The sequence below is a fragment of the Oncorhynchus mykiss genome, chromosome 1 (genome assembly GCF_057628025.1).
Source record: "Oncorhynchus mykiss isolate SJ-2025 chromosome 1, ASM5762802v1, whole genome shotgun sequence".
Classification (NCBI taxonomy): domain Eukaryota; kingdom Metazoa; phylum Chordata; class Actinopteri; order Salmoniformes; family Salmonidae; genus Oncorhynchus; species Oncorhynchus mykiss.
Genome location: NC_143022.1, coordinates 12969103 through 12987918, shown reverse-complemented (window position 1 = coordinate 12987918; position 18816 = coordinate 12969103).

The following is an 18816-nucleotide window of genomic DNA, read 5'->3' as shown; positions in this document are numbered from 1 at the left end:
CCTTACCTGGTTGAATGGTCCCGGTCGCCCTGCCAGTGCGGCGAGGTGGAATAGCCCGCACTGGGCTATGCAGGCGAACAGGGGACACCGTGCGCAAGGCTGGTGCCATGTAAGCCGGCCCAAGGAGACGCACTGGAGACCAGATGCGTAGAGCCGGCTTCATGGCACTTGGCTCAATGCCCACTCTAGCCCGGCCGATACGCGGAGCTGGAATGTACCGCACCGGGCTGTGCACCCGCACTGGGGACACCGTGCGCTCCACCGTATAACACGGTGCCTGCCCGGTCTCTCTCGCCCCCCGGTAAGCACAGGAAGTTGGCGCAGGTCTCCAACCTGGCTTCGCCACACTTCCTGTGTGCCCCCCCCCAAGAAATTTTTGGGGCTGACTCTCGGGCCTCCATCTGCTCTGCCGTGCTAGCTCCTCATAATGCCGCCTCTCTGCTTTTGCTGCCTCCAGCTCGGCTTTGGGGCGGCAATATTCCCCTGGCTCTGCCCAGGGTCCTTTCCCGTCTAGAATCTCCTCCCAAGTCCATTTCTCCAAGTAATGCAGCCTCTCCCACTGCTGCTGCTGCTACTCCTGTTGCTGCTGCCTCTGTTCCTTCTCCTGCTGCTGCTTTTGCCGTTGCCCGTTACCACGCCGCTTGGTCCTGTTGTGGTGGGTGATTCTGTAACGGTTCTCTTGTTGTGAAGTAGAGGCGGACCAAAACGCAGCGTGGTGGTTATTCATTGTATTTTAATGAAGACACTATACATGAATAAACTAACGAAAACAAGAAACGTGAGAACTCAAAACAGCCCTATCTGGTCCAAACACAAAGACAGGAACAATCACCCACAAACACACAGTGAAAACCAGGCTACCTAAGTATGATTCTCAATCAGAGACAACTAATGACACCTGCCGCTGATTGAGAACCATACTAGGCCGAAACATAGAAATACCCAAATCATAGAAAAACAAACATAGACTGCCCACCCAACTCACGCCCTGACCTTACTAAATAAATACAAAACAAAGGAAATAAAGGTCAGAACGTGACAAATACATAAATACACTACGGAAAAAGAAGGAACAGCACGTCAGAAATCAGCACAACGTAATTGAAGAATCCATAGACTCTAACCACTTCTGGGAAAATTGGAAAACACTAAACAAACAACAACACGAAGAATTATCTATCCAAAATGGAGATGTATGGGTAAACCACTTCTCCAATCTTTTTGGATCTATAACAAAGAATAAAGAGAAAAAACATATACATGATCAAATACAAATCTTAGAATCAATTATTAAAGACTACCAGAACCCACTGGATTCTCCAATTACCTTGAATGAGTCACAGGACAAAATAAAAACCCTCCAACCCAAAAAGGCCTGTGGTGTTGATGGTATCCTAAATGAAACCATCAAATATACAGACAACAAATTCCAATTGGCTATACTAAAACTCTTTAACATCATCCTTAGCTCTGGCATCTTCCCCAATATTTGGAACCAAGGACTGATCACCCCAATCCACAAAAGTGGAGACAAATTTGACCCCAATAACTACCATGGACTATGCGTCAACAGTAACCTTGGGAAAATCCTCTGCATTATCATTAACAGCAGACTCGTACATGTCCTCAATGAAAACAATGTAGTGAGCAAATGTCAAATTGGCTTTTTACCAAATTACCGTACAAAGACCATGTATTCAGCCTGCACACCCTAATTGACAACCAAACAAACCAAAACAAAGGCAAAGTCTTCTCATGCTTTGTTGATTTCAAAAAAGCCTTAGACTCAATTTGGCATGAGGGTCTGCCATACAAATTGATGGAAAGTGGTGTTGGGGGTAAAATATACGACATTATAAAATCCATGTACACAAACAACAAGTGTGTGGTTAAAATTGGCAAAAAACACACATTTATTCACACAGGGTCGTGGGGTTAGACAGGGATGCAGCTTAAGCCCCACCCTCTTTAACATATATATCAACAAATTGGCGCGGGCACTAGAACAGCACATGGCCTCACCCTACTAGAATCTGAAGTCAAATGTCTACTGTTTGCTGATGATCTGGTGCTTCTGTCACCAACCAAGGAGGGCCTCCAGCAGCACCTAGATCTTCTGCACAGATTCTGTCAGACCTGGGCCCTGACAGTAAATCTCAGTAAGACCAAAATAAGGGTGTTCCAAAAAAGGTCCAGTCGCCAGGACCACAAATACAAATTCCATCTAGACACTGTTGCCCTTGTACACACAAAAAATTATACATACCTCGGCCTAAACATCAGCGCCACAGGTCACTTCCACAAATCTGTGAACGAGCTGAGAGACAAGGCAAGAAGGGCATTCTATGCCATCAAAAGGAACATAAATTTCAACATACCAATTAGGATCTGGCTAAAAATACTTGAATCAGTCATAGAGCCCATTGCCCTTTATGGTTGTGAGGTCTGGGGTCCGCTCACCAACCAAGACTCTGCATGCAGAATATCCTCCGTGTACAACGTAGAACACCAAATAATGCATGCAGAGCAGAATTAGGCCGATACCCACTAATTATCAAAATCCAGAAAATAGACGTTAAATTCTACAACCATCTAAAAGGAAGCAATTCCCAAACCTTCCACAACAAAGCCATCACCTACAGAGAGATGAACCTGGAGAAGAGTCCCCTAAGCAAGCTGGTCCTGGGGCTCTGTTTACAAACACAAACAACAGAGCCCCAGGACAGCAGCACAATTAGACCCAACCAAATCATGAGAAAACAAAAAGATAACTACTTGACACATTGGAAAGAATTAACAAAAAAACAGAGCAAACTAGAATGCTATTTGGCCCTAAACAGAGAGTACACAGTGGCAGAATACCTGACCACTGTGACTGACCCAAACTTAAGGAAAGCTTTGACTATGTACAGACTCGGTGAGCATAGCCTTGCTATTGAGAAATAGCTGCCCACAAAATGAGGTGGAAACTGAGCTGCACTTCCTAACCTCCTACCGAATGTATGACCATATTAGAGAGACATATTTCCCTCAGATTACACAGATCAATAAAGAATTTGAAAACAAATCCAATTTTGATAAACTCCCATATCTACTGGGTGAAATTCCACAGTGTGCCATCACAGCAGCAAGATTTGTGACCTGTTGCCACAAGAAAAGGCCAACCAGTGAAGAACAAACACCATTGTAAATACAATCCATATTTATGTTTATTTATTTTCCCTTGTGTACTTTAAACATTTGTACATTGTTACAACACCGTATATATATATATATATACAGTGTATGTGTATATATATATATATATATATATATATATATATATATATATATATATATATATATATATATATAATGTATATATATATATAATGTATATACAGTGCATTGCGAAAGTATTCGGCCCCCTTGAACTTTGCGACCTTTTGCCACATTTCAGGCTTCAAACATAAAGATATAAAACTGTATTTTTTTGTGAAGAATCAACAACAAGTGGGACACAATCATGAAGTGGAACGACATTTATTGGATATTTCAAACTTTTTTAACAAATCAAAAACTGAAAAATTGGGCGTGCAAGATTATTCAGCCCCTTTACTTTCAGTGCAGCAAACTCTCTCCAGAAGTTCAGTGAGGATCTCTGAATGATCCAATGTTGACCTAAATGACTAATGATGATAAATACAATCCACCTGTGTGTAATCAAGTCTCCGTATAAATGCACCTGCACTGTGATAGTCTCAGAGGTCCGTTAAAAGCGCAGAGAGCATCATGAAGAACAAGGAACACACCAGGCAGGTCCGAGATACTGTTGTGAAGAAGTTTAAAGCCGGATTTGGATACAAAAATATTTCCCAAGCTTTAAACATCCCAAGGAGCACTGTGCAAGCGATAATATTGAAATGGAGGGAGTATCAGACCACTGCAAATCTACCAAGACCTGGCCGTCCCTCTAAACTTTCAGCTCATACAAGGAGAAGACTGATCAGAGATGCAGCCAAGAGGCCCATGATCACTCTGGATGAACTGCAGAGATCTACAGCTGAGGTGGGAGACTCTGTCCATAGGACAACAATCAGTCATATATTGCACAAATCTGGCCTTTATGGAAGAGTGGCAAGAAGAAAGCCATTTCTTAAAGATATCCATAAAAAGTGTCGTTTAAAGTTTGCCACAAGCCACCTGGGAGACACATCAAACATGTGGAAGAAGGTGCTCTGGTCAGATGAAACCAAAATTGAACTTTTTGGCAACAATGCAAGACGTTATGTTTGGCGTAAAAGCAACACAGCTCATCACCCTGAACACACCATCCCCACTGTCAAACATGGTGGTGGCAGCATCATGGTTTGGGCCTGCTTTTCTTCAGCAGGGAAAGGGAAGATGGTTAAAATTGATGGGAAGATGGATGGAGCCAAATACAGGACCATTCTGGAAGAAAACCTGATGGAGTCTGCAAAAGACCTGAGACTGGGACGGAGATTTGTCTTCCAACAAGACAATGATCCAAAACATAAAGCAAAATCTACAATGGAATGGTTCAAAAATAAACATATCCAGGTGTTAGAATGGCCAAGTCAAAGTCCAGACCTGAATCCAATCGAGAATCTGTGGAAAGAACTGGAAACTGCTGTTCACAAATGCTCTCCATCCAACCTCACTGAGCTCGAGCTGTTTTGCAAGGAGGAATGGGAAAAAATGTCAGTCTCTCGTTGTGCAAAACTGATAGAGACATACCCCAAGCGACTAACAGCTGTAATCGCAGCAAAAGGTGGCGCCACAAAGTATTAACTTAAGGGGGCTGAATAATTTTGCACGCCCAATTTTTCAGTTTTTGATTTGTTAAAAAAGTTTGAAATATCCAATAAATGTCGTTCCACTTCATGATTGTGTCCCACTTGTTGTTGATTCTTCACAAAAAAATACAGTTTTATATCTTTATGTTTGAAGCCTGAAATGTGGCAAAAGGTCGCAAAGTTCAAGGGGGCCGAATACTTTCGCAATGCACTGTATATATATATAATATGACATTTGTAATGTCTTTATTGTTTTGAAATTTCTGTATGTGTAATGTTGATTGTACATTTTTATTGTTTATTTCACTTTTGTATGTTATCTACCTCACCTGCTTTGGCAATGTTAACACATGTTTCCCATGCCAATGAAGCCCCTTGAATTGAATTGACTTGGATTTGGAGAGAGAGAGAGACAGAGAGAGAGAGAGAGAGACAGAGAGAGAGAGAGAGAGAGAGAGAGAGAGAGAGAGACAGAGAGACGGTTCCATAGCTGCAGGCAGAACAGTTGAAAGTGGAGCAGGAAAAGCACAACAAGGTAGCACGTCCGGTGAACAGGTCAGGGTTCCATAGCCTCAGGCTGAACAGTTGAAACTTGATCAGCAGCACGACCAGATGGACTGGGGACAGCAAGGAGTCATCAGGCCAGGTAGTTCTGAGGCATGGTTCTAGGGCTCAGGTCCTCAGAGTGAGAGAGAGAGGGAGAGAGAGAGAGAGAGAGAGAGAGAGAGACAGAGAGAGAGAGAGAGAGAGAGAGACAGAGAGAGAGAGAGAGAGAGAGAGAGAGACAGAGAGAGAGAGAGACAGAGAGAGAGAGAGACAGAGAGAGAGAGAGAGAGAGAGAGATACAGAGAGAGAGACAGAGAGAGAGAGAGAGAGAGAGAGAGAGAGAGAGAGAGAGAGAGAGAGAGATGTGAGAAGGAGCATACTTAAAACCATACAGGACACCAGTTAAGACAGGATAATTACAACAGATAGGGCAGACTGTACATAGACTATTGAAGCATAGATACTGGAGGCTGAGGCAGGGGGGCTCCCTCTATGGGGGCAGGTAGTAACCAGGCATGGTGTGGGACTGGAGATCCAGCCAGGCCAGGTGTGAGGCTATGGGCAATGCACGTAGAAACATGTGGCACACTGTGCTCCACCACACACACACACACACACACACACACACACACACACACACACACACACACACACACACACACACACACACACACACACACACACACACACACACACACACATTACTGTTGAGGAATTTCAGAAATCACAACACTGATTGGGATGCCCTGCCCTGTTGTAACAGCTACTGCTGTTCATACAGCATTTAGCATGCGTCAACTACAATCCTATTCTTTGTTACTGTGAAATGTATATACAAGAATATATTGTTGGTGGAGTGCTACTGTGCTATCCTGCTTGACATTTCAATGGACCTCTGTTGGAGGGAAAGGGGGATACCTAGTAAGTTGTACAACTTAATGCATTCAACTGAAATGTGTCTTCTGCATTTGGAGGGTGACGATGACGATGATGACGATGAAGAGGATGACGACGGCTGGTCCGAAAGCAGTTGACTGCTTCAGTCAGATACATAACTCCTTGTTTCTCCTCTGCCGCCTCCAACTGCAGACTGACTAGCCTAACAAACAGATTGGTATGATGATGATGAGGAGGAGGAGGAGGAAGAAGAAGAAGAGGGGAAAAGGCTGGCCATGGCTCACATCAACACCATTATCCCAGAAACCCTAGACCCACTCCAATTTGCATACGGCCCAAACACATCCACAGATGATGCAATCTCTCTTGCACTCCACACTGCCCTTACCCACCTGGACTAAAGGAACACCTATGTGAGAATGCCATTCATTGACTACAGCTCAGCGTTCAACACCATAGTGCCCACGAAGGTCATCAATAAGCTACGAACCCTGGGACTAAACACCTCCCTCTGCAACTGGATCCTGGACTTACCGCCCCCAGGTGGTAAGGGTAGGTAACAACACATCTGCCACGCTCATCCTCAACACTGGGGCCCCTCCGTGAAGAGGGCACGACAAAACCTATTCCCCCTCAGGAGACTGAAAAGATTTGGCATGGGTCCTCAGATCCTCAAAAGGTTCTACAACTGCACCATCAAGAGCACTGGTTGCATCACTGCCTGATATGGCAACTGCTCGGCCTCCGACGGCAAGGCACTACAGAGGGTAGTGCGTATGGCCCAGTACATCACTGGGGCCAAGCTTCCTGCTATCCAGTTCCTCTGTACCAGGTGATGTCAGAGGAAAGCCCTAAAAATTGTCAAAGACCCCCGCGCCCCCTAGTCATAGACTGTTTTCTCTGCTATCTCTGCAAGCAGTACTGGAGCACCAAGTCTAAATCCAAAAGGCTTCTTAACAGCTTCTACCCCCAAGCCATAAGACTCCTGAGCAGCTAATCAAAGGGCTACCCAGACCCCTCTTTTACACTGATGGTACTCTCTGTTTGTTATCTATGCATAGTCACTTTAATTCTACCTACATGTCCATATTACCTCAATTACCTCTAACCGGTGCCCCCACACATTGACTCTGTACCAGTACCCCCTGCATATAGCCTCCACATTGACTCTGTACTGGTACCCCCTGTATATAGCCTCCACATTGACTCTGTACTGGTACCCCCTGTATATAGCCTCGCTATTGTTATTTTACTGCTGCTGTTTAATTATTTGTTACTTTTATTTTTTATTTGAAATGTTTTACTTGTCTATATTTTACTTAACACTTATTTTTCTTAAAACTTCTTAAAGCATTGTTGGTTAAGGGATTGTAAGTAAGCATTTCATTGTAAGGTTGTATTCAGCGTATGTGAGATATACAATTAGATTTGATTTAATTTGATGGGGGGAGGAGCTTGAAAGACAAGGTAGTTCATAATGAAGATGAAGATGAAGAGGAGGAATCAGAGCCAGGGGTTCATGTCAAGTCTTAACCCTCTGGCTCTGGAACACCCTCTGGCTCTTGTCTTTCATCATCAATCTGCCAGAGCAAGGCTGCGAGCGTGAAAGAGAGGGGGCACACAGGGGCCCAGAGTGCCTGCAGGGCCTCCCACGCAGGCGGGCAGGGGCAACGCCTGGCAGTGTGTGTGTGTATGTGCCTATGTGTGTGTGTGTGTGTGAGTGTGTGTGTGTTTATTTGTGTGTGTGAGTGAGTGAGTGAGACTAGGCATATTAACTATCCCCCTCTTCCTCCCTGCCTCCCTGCCTCCCTCCCCAGCTCCTCTCATCCTCAGACATAGCGCTGCGGGCCTGCTGGTATGGAGACTGGCTGCATTGATCCACTTCAGCTGTGTGGGTGGACGCACCTCAGCTCCCTCGGCCCTCCCTGACCCTGGGGGTACGAGGATGCACGAGGGGGAGGTGCGAGGGGGAGGTGTGAGGAGCTCGGGTTAGACTGCCGAGCTCTCCACTGCTATGGTACGCCCACACACACTGTACCGCACGGAGGAACCAAAACACGCACGCACATACACACACATACTTTACTGTGCAGACATATTTCTTGTTTTTTTGTATGCGGTATGTTAGAGTGAGTGGTGGCCATTCACAAAGAACATTTAGTATACGGACTCGTTGTATGTTATGGAGAAAAAGGTTATATGGACTGAAAACAACCCTAAGACAATAGGAACCCCAGATAGTTCTCATGTGTTTCTCTCCCCATGCACCAGATTACCATGTAGCCTCAGTCATCAGCCTCATCACTATGAACCTGTGAAGAACTCTCGTTGGGTGGAGGGGGGGGGTTAAGACGGGGGGCGGGGGGTGTCCTTTGAGAGACCCTCCATTGAAACCTACTGGGAAACACCATTTGAGCTCTGAAGTCTGAAATGTTGCCTCATTCTTCCCATGGGGGCGGGACGAGGGGGCATAAGCCCGTAAGATGTCCCAATCAAAGGGAAAATCACAAGGGAGGTGAAGAGGGGGTCTTTGGCTTGGGAAAAGGAGGTAGGAAGGGATGGATAGATGGAGGAAAGTGAATGGATGGAGGAGGGTCATGGATGAAAAGCCAAGTATGTAGCATAATAAAAAAAAAATTAAAAAAGAGGCCCTTGTTACAGAGAGAGAGAAACTGTATCGAGGGGACATTATGTCATGGCTGTCAAGTTAGTGTTCTTGTTGACAGGGGCGAGGGGCAAGGAGCCCCCACCCAGCCCCCTCTATCCTGGGCCTTGCAGTGGTGCATGCAGAGTGTGGGAAAGGGCGGCACAGGTACGTGTCAGATAAGATCAGCACCATAAACGACTGGGCCCTCCAGGGATGATCGGCAGAGTACTTTCAGTTGCAAACAGGACCACGTTGGCACATACATCCCCCCTCCCCAAACACAGAACAGCCACACCCCTGTGTGTGTGTGTGTCATTTTCTGCTTCCTCTCTCAGTCTGAGTATCTCTCCCTCCTGTCTGACTCACTCACTCCACACACTACTCTCTCTATTCAACTCTGTCCCTCATTCAGACTTCCCTTCCCCTTTTTCTCTCTCCTAGTTGCGCTGTTACAGATTAATGTCCGTTTTCAGTTTGTCATTCACAATCTCTCTCTCTTCTGTCATTCAGCCAGCCAGCCAGTCTTCAACTGTTGTTGTCATACTCTCAGAGTAGGAGAATTGGGACCAGAGTATTCTTTTGACTTCACCTTTATAAAACATATTCACACGGCGTCTGATTCACACGACTACATCCTCCATAGCTGGCACTCATTCATAAAGGGGATTCATCCCATTACCATGTCACTTCCAGGTCATTGACTCTCCAGGTCTAGTGATTGACTAACAGTTTTTTTTTTTACCAGGTTAAATGCTGTAAACACACTGTAACGAGGAAGCAAGAGCAGTTGGTGAGTTCAATAACATGGAACATGAAGACAAGACATACAAAACAAGCTCAGCGTACTGGACATGAAAACAAAACCAAGACGGTCTGAAGACTGAGGCTCCTGAGGGCTAAATAAATGGAGAGTAATAAAGGTGATGATCCAGGTGTGTTTAACGATGGGGAGCAGGTGTGCATAATGATGGTTGCCAGGTGTGCATAATGATGGTTGCCAGGTGTGCATAATGATGGTTGCCAGGTGTGCATAATGATGATTGCCAGGTGTGCATAATGTGGGTTGCCAGGTGTGCGTAATTATGGTTGCCAGGTGTGCATAATGTGGGTTGCCAGGTGTACATAATTATGGTTGCCAGGTGTACATAATTATGGTTGCCAGGTGTGCATAATGTGGGTTGCCAGGTGTGTGTAATTATGGTTGCCAGGTGTGCATAATGATGGTTGCCAGGTGTGCGTAATTATGGTTACCAGGTGTGCATAATGTGGGTTGTCAGGTGTACGTAATTATGGTTGCCAGGTGTGCATAATGTGGGTTGCCAGGTATGCGTAATTATGGTTGCCAGGTGTGCATCATGTTGGTTAGCGAGCATTTCTACTTTGCCAATATAATCCATCCACCTGACAGGTGTGGCATATGAAGAAGCTGATTAAAGAGCATGATCATTACACAGGTGAACCTTGTAATGGGGACAATAAAAGGCCACTCTAAAATGTGCAGTTTTGTCACACAACACAATGCCACAGATGTCTCAAGTTTTGAGGAAGCATGCAATTGGCATGCTGACTGCAGGAATGTCCGCTAGAGCTGTAGCGTTTCTCTATCATAAGTTGCCTCCAATGTTGTTTTAGAGAGTTTTCCAGTACGTCCAACTGGCCTCACAACAGCAGACCACGTGTAACCACGCCAGCCCAGGACCTCCACATCCGGCTGAGGGATTGTCTGAGACCAGCCACCGGACAGCTGATGAAACTGAGGAGTATTTCTGTCTGATGTAACTGTGGATTTGCACAACTGAAGAATTTCTGCACAAACTTTCAGAAACCATGTCAGGGAAGCTCATCGGCCTCACTATGGTCTTAACCTGACTGCAGTGTTGCGTCATAACCAACTTTAGTGCGGAAATGCTCACCTTCGATTGCCACTGACACGCTAGAGAGCACACTCTTTATGAATGAATCCCAGTTTCAACTGTACTGGGTAGATGGCAGACAGTGTAACATGTATGGCGTCGTGTGTGTGAGCGGTTTTCTGACGTCAACGTTGTGAACAGCTACGGAATATGAACACAATGGCATTTTAGCGATGGCAATTTGAATACACAGAGATACTGTGATGAGATCCTGAGGCCCATTGTCATACCATTAATCTGCTGACAACACCTCCTGTTTCAGTATGATAATGCACAGCCCCACGTTGCAAGGATCTGTACAAAATTCCTGGAAGCTGAAAATGTCCCAGTTTTTATATTGCCTGCATGCTCATCAGCCATGTCGCCCATTGAGCATGTTTGGGATACTCTGGATCGACGAGTAGGACAGCGTGTTCTAGTTGCCAATATCCAGCAACTTCGCACAGCCATTGAAGAGGATTGAATGGCAATAATGGCGTCGTAGGGGATGGCTGCCATTTTACGGTCTCCTAACCAACCGTGCTATTTTGTGTGTTTTGTCGCATTGTTTGTAACTTATTTTGTACGTAATGTCGCTGCTACCATCTCTTATGACCGAAAAGAGCTCTTTGATATCAGAACAGCGATGACTCACTTCACTTAAAAATACCTACGCGAAGGATGTACTGCTTCTCTGAGACCAGTTCCAAATCCCTGTCATTCGCTTGAAGAAAATATGGAAATACAGAGAGCAGAGATCGTGGTGCCTTGTGCGAAGTGGTCGGCGAGTGGGTAACCGGCCTCTACCATCCGTTCTATTGGCCAACATGCAATCACTGGAAAATACATTGGATGATCGCCACTCAAGACTATCCTACCAACTGTCTTATGGCTGGACGACGACACACATAATCTACAGTTCGCTGGGTTTTCCGTGCATCGGCAGGACAGAACAGCTACGGTAAGACAATTGGTGGTGGTGTGTGTCTATTTGTTAATAACAGCTGGTGTGCGATGTGTACTTTTAAAGAGGACTTGAGGTATTGCTCGCCGAAGGGTAGAGCACCACATCAGAAACTGTAGACCACACTATCTACCAAGACAGTTTTCATGTATATTTCTCATAGCTGTCTGGTTACCACCACAAACCGATGCTGGCACTAAGACCACACTCAACAAGTTGTATAAGGCCATAAGCAAACAAGAAAAGGCTCATCCAGATGTGACGCTCTAGTGGCCAGGGACGTTAATGCAGGCAAACTTAAATCCATTTGACCTAATTTCTACCAGCATGTGACCTGTGCAACCAGAGTGAGAAAAAAGACCACCTTTACTCCACACACAGAGACGCATACAAATCTCTCCCTCGAATTCCATTTGGCAAATCTGACCATAATTCTAGCCTCCTGATTCCTGCTAAGAAGCAAAAACTAAAACAGGAAGTACCAGTGACTCGCTCAATACAGAAGTGGTCAGGTGACAGGTAGGCTATGCTACAGGACTGTTTTGCTAGCACAGACTGGAATATGTGCAGGGATTCATCCAATTGCATTGAGAAGTACACCACTGGCTTCAGCAGTAAGTGCATCAATGACGTTGTCCCCACAGTGGCCGGACATACATATCCCAACCAAAAGCCATGGTTTACAGGCAACATCCGCACTGAGCTAAAGGCTGGAGCTGCCACTTTCAAGTAGCGGGACACTAATGCAGACGCTTATAAGAAATCCCTCTACGCCCTCAGACAAACCATCAAACAGGCAAAGCGTCAATACAGGACTAAGTGTGAATCCTACGACACCGGCTCAGACGCTCGTCGGTCGTGTCAGGGCTTGCAAACTATTACGGACTACAAAGGGCAACCCAGCCACGAGCTGCCCAGTGACACAAGCCTACCAGACGAGCTAAATTCCTTTTATGCTCTTTTCGAGGCAAGCAACACCGAAGTGTGCATGAGAGCACGAGCTGTTTTGAATGACTGGGTGATCATGCTCTCCGTAGCTGATATGAGCAAGACCTTCAAACAGGTCAACATTCACAAGGCCACGGGGCCAGACTGATAACCTGGATGTTTACTCAGAGCATGATTGAAAAGATTTGTCATGTGTCCCCAGATCTTCAAAAAGTTCTACAACTGCACCATCCAGAGCATCCTGACCGGTTGCATCACCGCCTGTATGGCAACTGCTCGGTATCAGACCGTAAGGCCCTACAAAGGGTAGTGCATTCGTCCCAGTACATCACTGGGGCCAAGTTTCTTGCCATCCAGTACCCAAATACTTGGCGGTGTCAGAGAAAGGCCCCAAAAATTGTCAAAGACTGCAGTCACTCAAGTTATAGACTGTTTCTCTGGCAAGCGGTAACGGAGTGCCAAGTCTAGGTTCAAAAGGCTCCTTAACATCTTCTACCCCCAAGCCATAAGACTGCTGAACAATTAATCAAATGGCCACCCGGACTATTTACATTAACCCCCCCTTTTCTTACACTGCCCCTTCTGTTGTTTATTATCTATGTAACTTTACCTCTACCTATATGTACCTACCTATATGTACAAATGATCTCGACTACCCTGTGCCCCCGCACATTGACTTGATACCAGTACCCCTGTATGTAGCCTCTGTATTTTTATTTTATTGTGTCACTTTACATTTTTTAAGTAAGCATTTCATGGTGAGGTTGTATTCGGCTCATGTGAAAAATAAAATTTGATTGGGACAACATTCCACAGGCCACAAATCAACAGCCTGATCAATTCTGTGCGAAGGAGACGTGTTGCACTGCATGAGGCAAATGGTGGTCCCACCAGATATTGACTGGTTTTCTGATCCACACCCCTACCTTTATTTTGAAGGTATCTGTGACCAACATGTGAAATCCTTAGATTAGGCCCTAATGAATTTATTTAAATTGACTGATTTCCTTATATGAACTGTAACTCAGTAAAATCTTTGAAATTGTTGCACATTGTGTTAATATTTTTGTCAGGGTTTAATATCCATACCGTATCTGCAAATCAACATCTAAATATAATGCCATATCTGAAGCTCCGTATCTCGAACTAAACGCGAAAGTTATGTGTGTTTGCATACCTGCATGTTTGTGTGTGCGTTCGTATGTACATACGTGCATGCATGCGTGTGTGTCTCTCTCACAAGACACAGTCTGGAAGGCTATTCTCACATGTACAGTGCTCACTCCTCATAGCAACCGCCACAACACACACACACTCAAACACAGCACACACACACTTGTGTATATACACACAAAGGGACTTGTACACAACACACATACAGTACAACAGCAAGTCCCCTGAAACACACACACACACACACAGCATATCTGACAGGCTCCTTGTGCCAACACATCCGTGTCCTTCCCTTCCCACAAACCAAACATGTTTAGATAGGGGGTTGAATGGTTAGAGCACATTTCAACAGTTTTATTTATGTGCTTCTAGAGGTGTGACGTTTAAACTAAATTGGGATCGTTAATGTTTTGAAAAAAAATCTCTTAACGAAGAACGTATTTATAGGAATTTTTACTAAATTAAACAATACGTAACGCAACAAGTAGGAGATAAACATCTTTGAAATGATTTGCCACGGACATAAACGCTCCGCGCGTCATCCTTGTTAACATTTGAAAACTGTCAGAGAGTGAGACAGGGAAGTGACAGGAGCAGAGTCCTTGTATGGCAGTACTTTGAGAAGTTAAATGGGAAGGTTGTGAAATGCAAACGTTGCAAGGTGGAATTGAGTTACAGTGGCAGTACAGGTGCTCGAAGGGAGGAACCGTGAGACCCAACACGTTGCTGGAGGCAGTGCGATACGGGACAGAGTGAGAAAATCATTGCACTAAATTACAGAAATGATTGAAGTTGATATGCAGCCATTGTCAACGGTAGAGTAGGTCAGCTTCACTGCCCTGATGGCATGACTAGAACCAAGATGCCATGTCGAAAAACCGTGACGGCCCGGATGGAGAAATGGATTGTTCTGCAAGTAAGGCCTATAAAGTGTCCGTTCTTAACATCAGGTGTTTGGACGTTTATGAACAGGCTTTCATGCACCACTGCAACGACCCGTCACATTGATGAGAAGTGGGCAGTGGTAACGACCCATGAGAAGTGGGCAGTGGTAACGACCCATGAGAAGTGGGCAGTGGTAACGACCCATGAGAAGTGGCCAGTGGTAACGACCCATGAGAAGTGGGCAGTGGTAACAACCCATGAGAAGTGGGCAGTGGTAACGACCCATGAGAAGTGGGCAGTGGTAACAACCCATGAGAAGTGGGCAGTGGTAACGACCCATGAGAAGTGGGCAGTGGTAACGACCCATGAGAAGTGGTGGAAAAAGTACCCATGAGAAGTGGTGGAAAAAGTACCCAGTTGTCATACTTGAATAAAAGTAAAGATACCTTAATAGAAAATGACTCAAATAAAGTGAAAGTCACCCAGTTAAATACTACTTCAGTAAAAGTCTAAAACTATTTGGTTTTTAATAAAAAGTATGAAAAGTAAATGTAATTGCAAAAATGTACTTAAGTATCAAAAGTAAAAGTATAAATCCTTTAAAATTGCTTATATCAAGCAAACCAGAAGGCACAATTTGTTTTGGGAGAGGGGGGGGGGGGATAACTAGGGTTACACTCAAACACAAAAGAAGAATTTGTGTTTAGTGAGTCTGCCAGTTCAGAGGCAGTAAGGATGTCCAGGGATGTTCTCTTGATAAGTTTGTGAATTGGACCATTTTCCTGACCTGCTGAGCATAAAAAAAATGTAACGAGTACTTTTGGATGTCAGGGAAAATATATGTAGTAAAAAGTACATTATTTTCTTTAGGAATGTAGAGAGGTAAAAAGTGTCAAAAATATATATAGTAAAGTAAAGTACAGATACCCCAAATAACTACTTAAGTAGTACTTTAAAGTATTTTTACTTAAGTACTTTACAACACTGGATGTACTACTGACAACATGGAAGAGAGGAACACAGCAGAGAACCAAACACGGCATTAACTACCATCATTGCTGAGTGGGCGGGCGCTGTCTGGTAAGTTTTCCACTAGATGGCACAGCCACAAAGCCAAAATTGGATATCGTAAGCATTAATGAAAACAAACATTTAATTTAAGTTTAGGCGTGAGGTTGGCAATGCGGCTAAGGTTAGGGTTAGGTTTAATGTCACATTTTAAAAAGAGGAATTGTGTAAATATGTGGGGTTTATGACTTTGTGGCTGTGGTAACTAGTGACAACCATCTGGTAGGTAGACAGGTCTCTGTCGACGGGTCCAAGGTGAGGGGCCCCTTGTTCCTGAACATGCCGCTCGGGGGTCTCCGGCACGATGCAGTAATTGGGCACTCCACATCAAACAGGCTTTATCCCTAATCCCCCACGTTCACACGTAAGGGGAGGTGGTCATACCCGGCAGGCGCCGAGACGAACACAACATCTCTAGAATACAGTATGGACATTACACTATGTCCTGATTAGCTGAGAGTAAAGGAGAAGCACCAACTCTCAACAACACACACACTGTGCTGACCTCACACAGAGTAAAGGAGAGGCACCAACTCTCAACAACACACACACTGTGCTGACCTCACACATAGTAAAGGAGAGGCACCAACTCTCAACAACACACACACTGTGCTGACCTCACACAGAGTAAAGGAGAGGCACCAACTCTCAACAACACACACACTGTATGGACATTACACTATGTCCTGATTAGCTGAGAGTAAAGGAGAAGCACCAACTCTCAACAACACACACACTGTGCTGACCTCACACAGAGTAAAGGAGAGGCACCAACTCTCAACAACACACACACTGTGCTGACCTCACACATAGTAAAGGAGAGGCACCAACTCTCAACAACACACACACTGTGCTGACCTCACACAGAGTAAAGGAGAGGCACCAACTCTCAACAACACACACACTGTGCTGACCTCACACATAGTAAAGGAGAGGCACCAACTCTCAACAACACACACACTGTGCTGACCTCACACATAGTAAAGGAGAGGCACCAACTCTCAACAACACACACACTGTGCTGACCTCACACATAGTAAAGTAGAGGCACCAACTCTCAACAACACACACACTGTGCTGACCTCACACATAGTAAAGTAGAGGCACCAACTCTCAACAACACATCGCTTTTCCCCACCCATTCCCTTCCCATCCACACACATCCCCTTCCTACTCCCCCCCCCCCCCCACTACACACAGGGAGTCCCAGTGGGATGTAGGATATGCTGTCAGGGGTGAGAGAGGGCCAGCTCTTAATGATCAGGAAGTTACAATGTCAGACACGTAGCAAGAGAGCAAGGGACAAGTTTTGATATCCCGCTGCCTTGTTACTGTTGTCCACCATCAAACAAAATCTCTCTCCTCTCCCCTCTCCTCTCTCCTCTTTCTCTCCCCTCCCCTCTCCCCTCTTTCTCTCTCCCCTCTTCCTCTCCCCTCTCCTCTCTCCTCTCCCCTCTCCTCTCCCCTCTCCCCTCTCCTCTCCCCTCTTCCTCTCCCCTCTTCCTCTCCCCTCTTCCTCTCCCCTCTTTCTCTCCCCTCTTTCTCTCCCCTCTTTCTCTCCCCTCTTCCTCTCCCCTCTCCTCTCCCCTCTTTCTCTCCCCTCTCCTCTCCCCTCTTCCTCTCCCCTCTTCCTCTCCCTTCTTTCTCTCTCCTCTCTCTCAGCAGTTCTCTCTTTTACCTTGTCGTCTCTTAACCCAGGGTTTTTAAATCCGAGTCGGAGAGGGGTGTACAGGTGGTCCCACTGTATTTGTCTGTGTGCTGGGGCACTTTGGGGATTTGTTGAGCGGTCAGCAGCACGCTCGTTTTTTTTCCCAGGCAGGGTTGTAATTGTTAGGAGGGTGACCTCAGTTTCCTTTTAAAATCACAACGAGCAGAACGTTTATTTAGAGAAGGACAGGGGGAGAGGAAAGGGACGGACCATGTGGCCTTGGCCCAGACATCAAAGACCAGAGCAGAGGAAGGGGGAGGGAGAGAGAGAGGGAGAGTGGGGGGGAGGAGCATTATTTTTGTATTTTTTTTATGCGGGTGAACTAAGACAGAAAGGGGGAGAATTAAAACATTTATAAGAGGAAAGAGAGACCAAAATGTTTTTGTTTTATTACAGTTGTGACAGACTGCATTAACGTTGTTACTTTGACTGATCGGGCACCTGGAAAGGTCTGCAACGGTGGTTGGCCTCATTCCCACTGAGATGACGTCATGTGGGTAGCTACTGGAGTTGCGATGGACGAACAGACGTCTCTCGGTTTCAAAGCTCTTGACATCGATACCCGCTGAGCTCAATTAGATGAAAAAGACCTAGTCAGGAGGATGCACTCAACGATCAATCGTAAAGAGAAAAACTCAAGACTGTAAATCAAATCAAAAGCCTTCCCTGATAATAACCTGGATACAATGTCTCCTGAGATAATGCGCCAGACTACATACATTGGAGGGGAAAACGTAACACGTACAATGCTACCACTTCAGGACAATTCATTGTTTACAAGGATCGTAATAATAAGTGAGGAATCAAATCAGCAACACACGCTTTAAAGCCATTAGTCAGTGGTGGAGTTCACACAAGGTACACACACACACAAGGTACACACACACACGCACAAGGTACACACACACACAAGGTACACACACGCACAAGGTACACACACACACAAGGTACACACACACACAAGGTACACACACACATGCTGGCCTAGAAAGCAGATCTTCTTTCCTTTTCAAACAATTGTAAGAGAGAGCGAGAGAGAGAGAGAGAGAGAGAGAGAGAGAGAGACAATGTCCATGAAAAGGTTAAGAGCAGCAGCGTGCGATTATGTACACACACAGACAGACAGACACATGCAGACAGACAGACAGACAGACAGACAGACAGACAGACAGACAGACAGACAGACAGACAGACACACACAGACAGACAGACACACAGACAGACAGACACACCCACACGCAAACACCTCCCTCCTATGACTCCACATCACCACAAGTGCCAAGGGTGGAACC